This window comes from Lactuca sativa, chromosome 2 (assembly GCF_002870075.4).
Source record: "Lactuca sativa cultivar Salinas chromosome 2, Lsat_Salinas_v11, whole genome shotgun sequence".
NCBI lineage: Eukaryota > Viridiplantae > Streptophyta > Magnoliopsida > Asterales > Asteraceae > Lactuca > Lactuca sativa.
In genome coordinates, this window is record NC_056624.2 from 124145749 (window position 1) to 124158903 (window position 13155).

Sequence of the window (13155 nt, forward strand, 5' to 3'; positions counted from 1 at the left end):
GAATAAGGCAAAACGAGTTGGGTCTAGTTTTCATGTGCATGGTGCTTTGCTTTTAATGAGTCCATTTCAAATTATAATATTTTTTATATTCTGCTTGGTGGGTATATTTTTACATAGTCTCATATGTCGGGAGAAAAATGACCAAATTAGATTGATTTCTCATTTCAGAGGCTTTTCTAGGAACATTTCATTATACTTCGAGCTTTGTTTTGGAAAAACATATTTCAGATCATCGTCATATTCTCTTAAGGGAGATGGTTTTAGATTATGGTCCTGTTGCTTTCTACTTGCTTCACTCGTGGTTTTTTGTCAGATTTTGATAAGGTGGTTCATCATGCTTGGGAGAATGATGGGGTTCGAGATGATAATGCTATTATTTCTTTTTTAAAAGAAACTTCAATTTCTTAAAAAGTCATTAAAATTTGTGGTATAAAAGAGTTTCATTTATCTAGAAATTCTTAAAAAAATTAGCGTAAAGCAGCTCTTGCTGAGGTGGATCGTGTTTTTGATGTTAGGGATGGTAATCCCTATTTGATTCAGTCTTGGGCTTCTCTTTCCAAAGCTCTTCTTGATCTTCATAATATGGAGGCTTCAGATTTATCTCAAAGAGCGAAAGTCCAATGGTCGATAGAAAGTGATGAAAATACTAGTTATTTTCATTGTATTATTAATAAAAAAAGAACGAGTGATTAGAGGTGTTTTCTCTATTGGTGACTGGATTGACGATCCTCTTTTCTTTGTCAAAAAAGTTTTTTTTTTTTTTTTTTTTTTTTTGCATTTTTCTGATATGTTTTATGTGCCTTCTACTTCTCGGATTCCGACTAATCTCATTTTTCTTTCTTCCCTTTCCTTGGATCAGCTCTCAGTTTTAGAGGGTAAGGTTACGAGTGAAGAAATTAAACGAGAGGTTGGGATTGAGAATCTGATAAATCTCATGGCCGTGATGGCTTTAATTTTGAGTTTTTTTATAAGATATTGGAGTTTTGTGGAGTCTTCGGTTGTTGCAGCAGTGCAAAAGTTTTGTACTTTTTGTATTTTTCCCAAGAGGTTGTAACCCCTCCTTTATTGCCATGATTTCAAAAAAAATCTAATGCTAAATTTGTCAAGGACTTTCGACATATTTGCTTAATAGGTTGTCAACATATAAATCGTAGCTAAGATTTTAGCTAACTGGTTAAGCTCGGTGATTGGTGACTTGGTTAGTGAGCAATGATCAAATTTTGTTTTTGTCATTATAGTTTAGATGGTCATTTGATCTTAATGAGATCTTATCTTGGTGTAAGTTTAAAAAGACGAAACCTATGATATTTAAAGTTGCTTTTGAAAATGTGTATGATACGGTGAGATGTGATTATCTAGATGAGATTCTAGATAAGTTTGATTTTGGTCATAAGTGGAGGGGTTGGATTTGAGGTTGCTTATATTCTACTACGAGGTTGGTGTTGGTTAATGGCAGTTGTAACACCAAAAAATTTCAAACATTATTTTCATTTTTAAGCCACGTATTTCTCAATATCAAATTCCAAAAACCACAATTGTCAAATTGTCAAAAACACAAATTCATAAATTGTTTGAATAAATCCAGGATCCTCAAAAACATAAACTCCATCTCATGTATACAATCAAGCGCGCACCTTCCCGTGATCTTGAAAAGTACCTGAAACACATAACACATAACACTGTAAGCACGAAGCTTAGTGAGTTCCCCAAAATACGACACATAACTCATTAGCCTCTCATGGCTATATCTCAAATAAGAACCTCTGGTCGATGTGTCTCGGTGGAACCCTCCAGTCCCACAACTTGGGTGGACCCTCCGGTCCGAACTCAATAAAGCTCAGCATAATACATAGGATAAATCATAAAGACATAATGTAGGATATCAAAATACTCAATATAAGCATGTAAAGTTGCAAGCTTTACGTCCATGCTGAGTCAACACATCGACTCGTCAACACATCGACTCGACTCGTCGAGTTCCTTCGGACACTTTTCTCATTTAGACATTTTAAGGCAGAGCTACAGCCCTAAACTCTAGATCTAGCCTCCCAAGGCTGAGATACCATGTAAAGTTGCAAGCTTTACGTCCATGCATGGCACTTATGGCTTGAAATGCCATAACAACTTCCATTTAGGGTCCTAAGCAATAAAACTCTCCTTTATCTTGATAAAGCTTCGACCTTTGGGCTTAAGGGACCTCACAAAGGTCAAGATCTGAAGTCTTAATCTCTTGGCAAGCTCAAAATGCTCAAAGTCTCAAGGGAAGTTTGAAAAAGCCCTAAACGAGATCTAATCAAAATGATGAGCAAGGTGGTGATTTTTACCTTCCAACAGAAGCTAAAGAGTGGATGAACACTGGATCCAATAGTCCCTTCTCATTCCTTGCTTTGATACTCTTCTATTCTCTTCCAATAGTGCACTAAAATGCCCAAAGATTAGCTATCTTTCTCTCTTAGATCAATATAGACGATTAGGGTTTTATACAGGGGAGTGAGGTGGCTGGTGAGGCAGAAATGCGGGCTTAAGGTCCTTTAAATAGGAACCAACCCCGAAGAATTAGGGTTTCCTCTCACAGCACCAACTCGTCGAGCTGGTCCCTCCGACTCGTCGAGTTGGTGGTAAAACCCATGCGGCCAAATTCGTCTCTACTCGACGAGTTGGGGCATCCAACTCGTCGAGTTGCTAAATCAACTCATAAAAATATATACAAATATTATATCTGGGAGTCGGGATGTTACAGTAGTTCTTCTGATGAGTTTTTCTTTTTAGAGGGTTACGTCAAGTAGATCATTGTTCTCCTTTTCCATTTATTTTAGTGATCGAGTCTCTGCATATAGAGTTTTCTCGGGATATAGATCAAGGTCTTTTTACATGTATTTCAGTTGATTCCTCTTTGAAGATTTCTCATCTTTTTTATGCAGATGATGGGATTTTTTATTAGTGAATGGAATTATTCCAATTTTGATAACATTGTTTATATTTTACAACGTTTTTTATGGAGTCTGGTCTAGAGATTAATGTTCGTAAATCTCGTACTTGGGAGTTTGTGTTTTGTTTCGTGAATTTGATTTAGTGGTTGATTCTCTTGGTTGTGCTACTATAAAAACTACGTTCGTTTATCTTAGATCAATGGAGGGAGCGTCCATGTCCAAGTTACATTCTTGGGATATGGTTGTTCAAAAGGTTATTGTGAGACTTTCTAAATGGAAAATTAATACTCTATTCTCACTTTCTATATGATGCTTTACAAAGTCCCGAATGGTATTATAGCTTAGTTGGAGCAGTTGAGGAGTGTTTTTTTTCGTGGGGCAGAGAAAGATAGCAAGAAGATTACATGGATTGCTTAGGATAAGGTATTGACCACGAAAAAGTTTTGTGGTTTGGGAGTTGCAAATTTTTTTGCTTTAAATATGGCTTTGCTCTTTAAATGGGTGTGGATATTTAAAACTAATATGATTTCATTATTCTCAGGGATAATGCTCTTTTGGACTGGTCTTTGCTTCCTAAACATAGGTCGGTTGAGATTTTTTTGCAGGCTATTTTCGATTTACATGCTAAAGTTATAAATCTTTTTGATAGTTGTAAGAAGTTAATTGGTAATGATGACAACTCTCTTTTTTGGTTTGATGTTTGGTTGTGAGAGCTACCTCTCAAAGACCAGTTTCCTAATTTATTTTCGTTGTAGATTGATAAAAATGTTTTGATGGCGATTATATGTGGCAACCCTTATTGGATGAACTCTTTTCGGCATCCTCTCCTATATGGAGCTCAGAGCGAGCAGAACTTCATTTTTTTCCTAAACATAGGTCGGTTGATATTTTTTTCAGGCTATTTTCGATTTACATGCTAAAGTTATAAATCTTTTTGATAGCTGTAAGAAGTTAATTGGTAATGATGACAACTCTCTTTTTTGGTTTGATGTTTGGTTGTGAGAGCTACCTCTCAAAGACCAGTTTCCTAATTTATTTTCGCTGCAGATTGATGGGTGTGGGATTTAGATGCTCCAAGAGTTTATTATGTCTCTTCTACTAGGAATCTAGTGGATTTAGCTATTTTGGGTATGGTTTCTACTACTACTAGGTGAATCAGATTGGTGCCGATAAAAGTGAACGTTTTTTCTTGAAAAAATATGCATGGATAGATTACCTACGAGAAAGAATTGTCTTTGAAAGGTTTGAATATTGCTTATATTTTATGTCCTATTTGCGATGTTTTGAATGAAATCGGCCAATCATTTCTTTTTTAAGTATATTTTTGTTAAGGCAATGTTTTTCTAAAAAATTTGGACCGCTGAGTATTACAAGCGTTTTCTTTTGACTCTTATGCAGATTCAGTTGATTGGTGTGGAACAGTTAGATTGAAGAAGCAAGCCAAAGAAGTTCTCGAAGGGGTATTTTTTGTTAGTTGGTGGTATCTTTGGAAGTTTAGAAATAAGACTATTTTTTAAAGATCAACCAAAAGACTCTTATTTTTTATGACATAGATTCTCTTTCCTTTATTTGGTGTTCAAATAGGGCTAAGTTTAACCTAGATTGGGTGTTATTGTTATAAAACATATTTCTTCTTTCTTGTAATGTTGTGACTTTTGTTTTGTTCTAGCTTCTTGCTAGTTCTTGATTTGTTCTTATAATATCATTGTCTGTTCAGAAAAAGAAATTGAACCGTTTCCTTCTACAACTTATTGTCCAACCGATTCGACCAACCAAATCAAATCAATTTTTAAAACATTGATTGTAAGTATATTTGTTATACATGTAAAAAAGGGACGGTAATGAATCAACTATAAGTTTTTATTAAATAAAATATAAAATAAAACAAAAATACAATAAAAGGAAACAAATGAATGGATCAAAAGACAAACAACAAACACTTTTGAAGTGTTTTCTTTATGTCATAAAGAAAATAAGATGTTTCAGATTGTACGTTTTTTCTTTTATAACTTTTTACTTTTGTTTATTTAGTAAAATATAAAAAAGTAGATAAAGAGAGGATAAGATGTCAAACGTAGAAATAAGAAAAATCAAACGGTTAAATTATGATAGGAATATGTTTTTGTTTTAAGTATTACGACATGGATATAAAATTATAGGACATGGATATAAAATCATACAGATTGGATAAGAGATAAGTCGTTTGAAGTTTATATTAAAACATAAACAAGATGATAATTCCATCTATTAAAACATTAAAATTTTCTTTTTCGTAACAGGGTAAAAAAAGAAAATATAAAATATTAAAATAATCTAATAAACACACCTATGTAAGTATTTTTGGAATTTTCTTTAACAAACAAGTTAAAATAAAGTCATGTAAATGGAAGCTAACATATATATATATATATATATATATATATATATATATATATATATATATATATATATATATATATATATATATATATATATATATATATATATATATATATATATATATATATATATATATTACGGATGAGATCCGACGAAAACTCATAATTTTCCAAAAACCTGATAACTAAAGTTAGAGCGTTAGATTAAAATTAACTCATTAAGTGCATGATCGCCAACTAACCAAACTAATTTAATGTTTAATTTTTTTTTTGTTATTGGAAATATTAATAAAAAGTTCTAAAAACTGACATAATAAATCAAATTTTGGATTTCTTTTAAAAAATAATTTTCGATTTTTTTTAAAATGGAGATTTTTTAATTTTTTTAGAAAACATGAATTTAGAAAAAAAATTGAAAAATATATTTTTTTTAAATGACTGCATTTTTTTCAAAAAAAAACTGCATTATTAAAAAAACAAAAACTGTAATTTTTTTTAAAAAAAAAACTATATTTTTTTAAAAAGTAAATTTTTAAAAATCAGTAAATTAAAAAAAAAAACTAGATATTTAAAAAAAAAAATAAACTCTAGTTTTTTTAATAAAAAATCAACGTTTCAGGTGCATATATGCATATTTCTGATATACTAAAATATTCGTAAGTAAATTATAAAAAATCTCATTTTTATTAATCAATCTATAAACATAATACTACAAGTATTTTATTCAATATATATATATATATATATATATATATATATATATATATATATATATATATACAATGATTAACAGTGTTATCATTTATTTATATCAAGATTTCCATATTTTCTTCAATTTATCACATTTTGACCTCTTCAATATTTTCCACAAATTCTTCAAATTCTACTAGAAATTTTAAAAAAATGATTAATGCAAGAACACCCACAAAAATACACATGTATATATCATGTAAGATTCACATGTGATTATATCATATAAGATTCACATATGATTATATATTGTGGAATTAACATGTGATTGTATATTTTAAGATTCAAATGTGAAATTCACAAGAAAACTTTTTAAAAAAATAATTAACGAAGAACAATCACACAAAATGCATTTGTGGATATAGACGTAATTCATATGTGATTTTGTGATTTACATGTGAATCACATGTAATTCATATGTTATTCACGTTTGATTTACATGTTAATCACATGTAATTGATATGTGATTTACATGTTAATTACATGCGATTAATATGTGAATTACATGTGATTTACATGTGAATCACATATAATTATGTGATTCATTTGTGAATCACATGTAATTCATATGTGATTCACTTGTAATTTACACGTGAATCACAAATTAATCATATGTGAATTACATGTGAATCACATGTAATTCATATGTGAATTACATGTTATTTACATATGAATCACATGTAATTCATATGTAATTTACTTGTGATTTGCATGTGAATCACATGTCATTCATATGTGATTCACTTTTAATTTACATGAGAATCATAAGTGAATCGTATGTGAATTACATGTGATTTACATGTAAATCACATATAATTCACATATGAATTACATGTGAATAACATGTAATTCATATGTGATTCACTTATGATTTACATGTGAATCACAAGTGAATCATATGTGAATTATGTGTAATTTAAATGTGAATCACAAATGAATCATATGTGAATTATATGTGATTTACATGTGAAACATGTAATTCATATGTGAATTACATGTGAATCACATGTAATTCATATGTGCTTCACTTGTCATTTACATGTGATTCATATGTGACTCACACTTTCATATGTAATAAGTGTATTTGATAAGTTATATATGAGTCTTTTTTTTTTACTTACCTGACTTAATGAGAACCAAACTTAATTCCATAAGGTAGATATGTGTGTGTCTTTATGACTTAATTCAAAAAGAACTTAATACAATAATACAAAAAGCCAACGAAAGAAAGCTTTTTTATTGCCATAAAGTACTAATTTTTAACAAATTTCCAAACTTTTTTTTAGTAAAAACAAACAATCAGAAAAGTTGCAAGTTGTGACAACCTATAAGTTTCTATGTTGTAAGTCAAGCAAATTAATCAAAAGTTATACTTGTTTATGTTACCTTTTAGCATTCCTAAGGGTTATTCTATGAGTTTTTAAGCCTTGTACACTTAGGATTTGATACTAAGAAATGTGAGTAATGGATCCATGGAATGAACTCAAGCCAAGAACATTAACAAAGGATGTTCATGGCCACAAACTAGGTTCACGGTCGTGAACCCAAGTTTGGCCGTGAACCCCTCACTACATGTATAGATTTCCCTCATTTTTCTTAAGTTTCTCACATCTACCAATCAAGAACTCAAAACTCTCCCAAGTATCATCAAGGAAACCTTCCTTTCTCTTCAAAAATATAAGTAAAACTCTCCTATTTACTAGTTGATCTTCATATACAAGTGAAACCCTTTGATAACATCCTTGAATTCATCACTTTTCCTTCAAGATCTTCAAAGCACCATCTTTCCACCAAGAACACACACTTGTTCTTGGGCTGTGAACACCTTAAAAGCTTCCAAATTGTAAGGAGATCTTTCATTTACTTGTTTTCCATTAGAAGTTCATGAATCCCCATGAAACAAACACCTTTTAAGCATGGCCCAATGAAGGGTTCACGGTCATGAACCCTTCATTGGGCCGTGAACCCTTCATAGGATCATGGTGGCCGTGAACCCTTCATAAAATCTTGATATGGCCGTGAACCCTTCATCCATGGTCGTGAACACTTCATAAACCAAGGTTGGGCTGTGAACACATCATGTGTTCTTGGCCGTGAACACTCTAAGGTTGTAAACACTTCATAGTGTCGTCGTGAACTCCCTTAAATCAATCATATGTGATTGTCACACTTCATTTCAAGTGTTTCCTAGTTCCTAAGGTTTTTTTGCCTTAGCATGTTAATTGTTATATACACTAATTGTATACATATATGTGTGTCATTATATACTTAATAAGATTCGTCTCGAGACTTCACTCGACATACTTTGCATCCTATTTCTGTCTTTCATTCGAATCACTCACTATAGGTGAGTTCATACCCCTAAAAATATACTTTTAAATGCTTTTAGGGGGGATACAAGTAGAACACAATGAAATTATGTTAACCATTTACATGTGAAAACAACACTCAAAAGGATTTCTTATACTCAAAACTTGTTGAAAACTCTTTTAAAGCTTTTATAAACTTCTTTTATATCAAATCATATTCGTCTATCTATTTACGTATAAGTATGCCTTAATGGACTTAGGACTACTGCTAGATACCGTCATTCCTTTTCCTTGTTTGGTTGTGGGCTTAGGGTAGGATCACTAGTCCGAATGTTGGTTAAATCATAGTTATACTTATTAAATACATATATGAACATTAAACCCATTTTAAGGATTATACTTAACTTAGTTGCTTAGTGAGTTATTGAGTCTTTTCTATACATCAGTAACAGTCAAACAATCATACTAGTAAACTATAATAGGTATAGTTTAGAGAATTACTACATACTATTTCTAGAACAATGAAACTTACAAGAGTCAGTTCAAACATACTATAACTAGAACATGAAGGAGCATACATATTAATACAAGAACAGGATAACATTAATGTGAGTCATTACTTCATGGCATGACAATATACTATTGTGTCACGTTTTGTAGCTATAGTCTTCTGGAGAGAGAGAGCGTGAGTTTGTGTATAGATCTATAAGGGATTGACCATCCTACACCTTGTTGCTAGCTATAATGGGACCTACAGGTCTACAAGTGACAAATGTCATACCATTTCGATGTCTTTGGAACGTCGTGTTTTATACTAGTCAATCAAGCATGGTTATAACCTCATCACATTTTACCTTAATTAAACAAATTGGTTTTAAGGTAGTTAGTACTTTAGTAGTTACTTTATACAATACTACAGTACACTATCATTTTTCCATTTCATTCATACAGTGATTTACTCACATAAGAAATACATACTATTTTTCGTGTAAAGATAGTTTTACCAATATGGAAAACCCACATTTATACTATCACAAGTACAAACATACATCTTACATCATTTATAAAGAGAAACAAACATACAAAACTGTGGAGTCTTAGTAGAAGACTACTTTTAGTAGAAAATATAGGATTTTCTAGGAAGCATACAAACATTTACATCAAAACACTTACAAACATTTTCATCAAACTAATGCAGAAATTTGACACAAAATATACTTATGAACTCACCAGCTTAAATGCTGACCTACGCTTTCAAAATAACTTGTATTCTTAGGTCGCCAGTAGACAGGTACAGATGGCCAGGTCTTGAGAAGACGGAGCACTTTCAAGACTCGTCTTTATTTTGATTATATATTTTTGATGTCTTACAACTTTACACAGAACACACTTGTATTAACTATATTACTAATTCATTGGATGATGTTGGTGCTTGTTTTGCTATTGTGCATTGTCATGATACTGAACATGACATCCTTCTCCCCCGAATGTTTCCGCCAATTCAGTTTGGGAGTGTGACACAAGTTATATTTTGTTTTAATTAAAAAAATATATTACTAGACTAATAACATTATTTTCATGACCATATTAAAAATATTGAACTAACAAATCTGCCATGCAAACTGCTTGCCATTCATGTCTACTTCAAAATCTGATGAACAAAAAAAATAATCATAAAATTTAAGGTTAAAATACTTCAAACCTATTTATAAAGTACAAAAGTGCATATTTTTTCATACCTATTTGATAAAAATCAACAATTGGTGAGTTTGGATCTTTCACTAATTTTTTATATTGTTTTGGAAGTGCATGTGCATTACAAATATTTTCAAGACAAAAAGAATACAATAAACAAAGTTAGAAAATCTAAAATATAAAATAATCTTGAAATAAGAGAAAATGTAAAAGGTAAAAGGACGAAATTAACCTCGCAATAGGAAAACCCTCTAGCTGCTGATTAAACGGTTTAAAAGGCGACCTAGCTCAAAGATTATATTTAACTTATTAAGATCCTTGAGATAAGAAGCAAATGATGCATAATGCTAAATATAAAACCTGGAAAAAAAAGGTTTGAAATCAAAAATGAAAAAAAAAATATAACAAAACCTTATATAATGTAAATATGTCCGATTAAAAAAGGCAAAAACAATAATAAACACCTTAAAGGGGAAAAATTATCACTGTCATGAACCACCACCTTCATATTAATAGTGCATCACCCAATAGGCTTTCCGTATATTTTAGAACCTATAAAGAATTGCATCAAATAATTTTAAATAATAGGTAACAATATAACAAAGATTTTATATGATGTCTACGATGATTTTACATCATAAAATGGTGAATTCGTTTTTTTTTTTTTTAACAATTTTAGAGTCTTACAACATCTCTCCTTATTGCATCCACCTCCTTAATAATTTTAGTTGAAAATTTCTATTCATAATACCATTCGTTCCACTCGGGGCGTCTAATTTAATCTGGTAAAAAAACAGAAATGAAATTACTTATATACCCTTGTATTATCTCAATAATCAGTTTCTAATGTTTGTTCTCAAGTGCCTAAAAAAAGACTTAAATTAACTAAATACTATAAAATGATGATGTAGTTACTAAAACCACCCAACTTCAATAAACCATTATATAAACTATTCAACTTTTTCAGGTTTCTTGGTTGAGATTAACAATAAAATAGAGTAGTTTAAGCTTAAAAAAATATTAATTGTTTTGTGACAAATTCACCAAATGAAAGAAATTCAAATCAAATAAAATCTTCATATTAAGAAAATTAAACACGAATAAGCAGTATTTATCACAATCAAAGAATAACTCAGATCAAAAATGAAGAAACTAACATACCTTAAAAATCTTTAATTTTTGAACATCACATTCTCTCACTCTCAACCTTTGAAGATATCAGAGTAATTCACAGGTCACCGGATTGGAAGTCTTCATTGATTGTAGGATATCTTCACTGTATAAATTTAGATGAAAAATAACACATATCAGTGAACTCTTTAATAAAACCTAGTGATTACCAACAAAACAAAACACTGAATGTTGACAAACCTTCACACCACATGTAGTTGCAGCAAGATCCTCCTGTACTTTGTTTCCTGACGTACCCTGAAAATTAAAGATTCAACAATCACTTTACTTGTGTCATCCTAATCAAGTAAATGAATGGAGACATTATCATATAATCAATTTAATATTAACCAAAACTTAAGGTTGTAACTATCTTAAATTTAAGGGAAAACTAGAAATAACAAGTGATAAAATGTAGATTACCGGAGGTGGAGCGTAGAAAGTTGTTGAGAAAAGTAAAGGTTTTAATATCAAACTTAAACATTAATTTATAAAGGATTCAGGGTAAGTATTGTATTTTATATACTTGTGTGGGTGTTTTATGAAAAGTGTGCAGGTTATGTCGGATTGATACGCAGGTTATAATCCGGGTTATGGATGTATCCATGGTGTTAGTGACCCGGGTATATATTTGGTAGCTAGAGACTATTTGTCTCATTCACATCAATATATTTTACAGAGTTCTCTTTCTCTCGTTCTTTAATCATCATTTTAGGGTTTGTACATGTTGAAGAGTTAGTTCTAGATTTACAGATTCAGTTGTTCATATGAGAGGAAGTGATTTATGTAGTAAGGTTTGAGTTGTAATTTGTTTGATGTATAAACCATCTGTTTCATAGTGAATGAAATGATGAAGTTGGGAAATTGTTGAGTTGTTTAGATTTTTTAGATGGTATTAGAGCGATAGGTTTCGTTCTTCTTCTTATAACGCTCAACGAGTTCATTCATCACTTGATTGTCAGGTATCTTTTGATTCTTTTACGTTTTTTTTTTTTTGTTTTGAATCTATTTTTTGTTGATAGATCTAAGTGTTCCTCTGAACTCTTATATTGTTTAGCCATAAACTGTTGATCGTTCGATCTGATTTTGGGTTTGTTCCTGTGAAGTCAAATCGAACTTGTTCGTTGTTACGTTATTTCTAGATCCTGGTACTGCGAGACTTGTTTGTGTGATCGTAGGTATCGGCTGTGGGTTTCTTGTGGTTTGTGACTTTTGTATCTCCTATGGATCGTTATCGATTGAAAAAACCTAATTGATTAATCTTCTTGTCTGAAATAACTCTCTAGGGGTCGGATTTTATCACCGATAAACCCTAGTAGGGAACGGATAAGGAGAGTCGATTCCTTCGTCTGTTTTCTTCAGCACTGTGAGTAGTCTCGTGTTCCTTTCTTCCTCTTTTTGATATCTGTTTTGGGAGATCCTGGTGTCTTGTGTACATCAGTTACTTTTCTTGTTTTTTTTCTTTTTTGCTTGATTAGTTCCTTCTGTACTGGTTGTCTTGGGCCCCGACATACGTGGTGACCATCTGGACTTGATATCAGTACAAAAGTGAGTTGTTGTTTTCTTTCTGTGTATTGTATATGGCTGGTGGTTCTACTGATCCACCTGGTGGAAGTGGAAAGGATGATCAAATCAATTTTGATGATCCTCTTTACATCCATCAATCTGATAATGTTGTTACATCAATTATTACAACAAAATTAACTGGAAATGAAAACTTTAGACTATAGAGAAGTTCTATTTCTAGAGCTCTTAAGGCCAGGAATAAACTTGGTTTTGTAGATGGAACTTTTAAGAAAAGTAAGGTTGATGATTCCAAACAGTCTAAATGGGATAGGACTAATGTTGTTGTTTGTTCTTGGCTCTTGTCTTCCATTTCTGATTCCATTTATCAAAGTCAAGCTTATTCTGAGATTATAGAAG

The 13155-nt window shown here is 31.2% G+C and overlaps 1 long non-coding RNA gene across 1 annotated transcript; it reads left to right on the forward strand.

Moving 5' to 3' along the window:
- The first annotated feature begins 3440 nt into the window (after window positions 1-3440).
- On the forward strand, window positions 3441-4666 carry LOC128132046 (uncharacterized). Its single transcript, XR_008229975.1, has 3 exons — window positions 3441-3513; window positions 3686-4172; window positions 4329-4666. It is a non-coding gene; the product is annotated as an uncharacterized LOC128132046 (long non-coding RNA).
- The last annotated feature ends 8489 nt before the right edge of the window (window positions 4667-13155 follow it).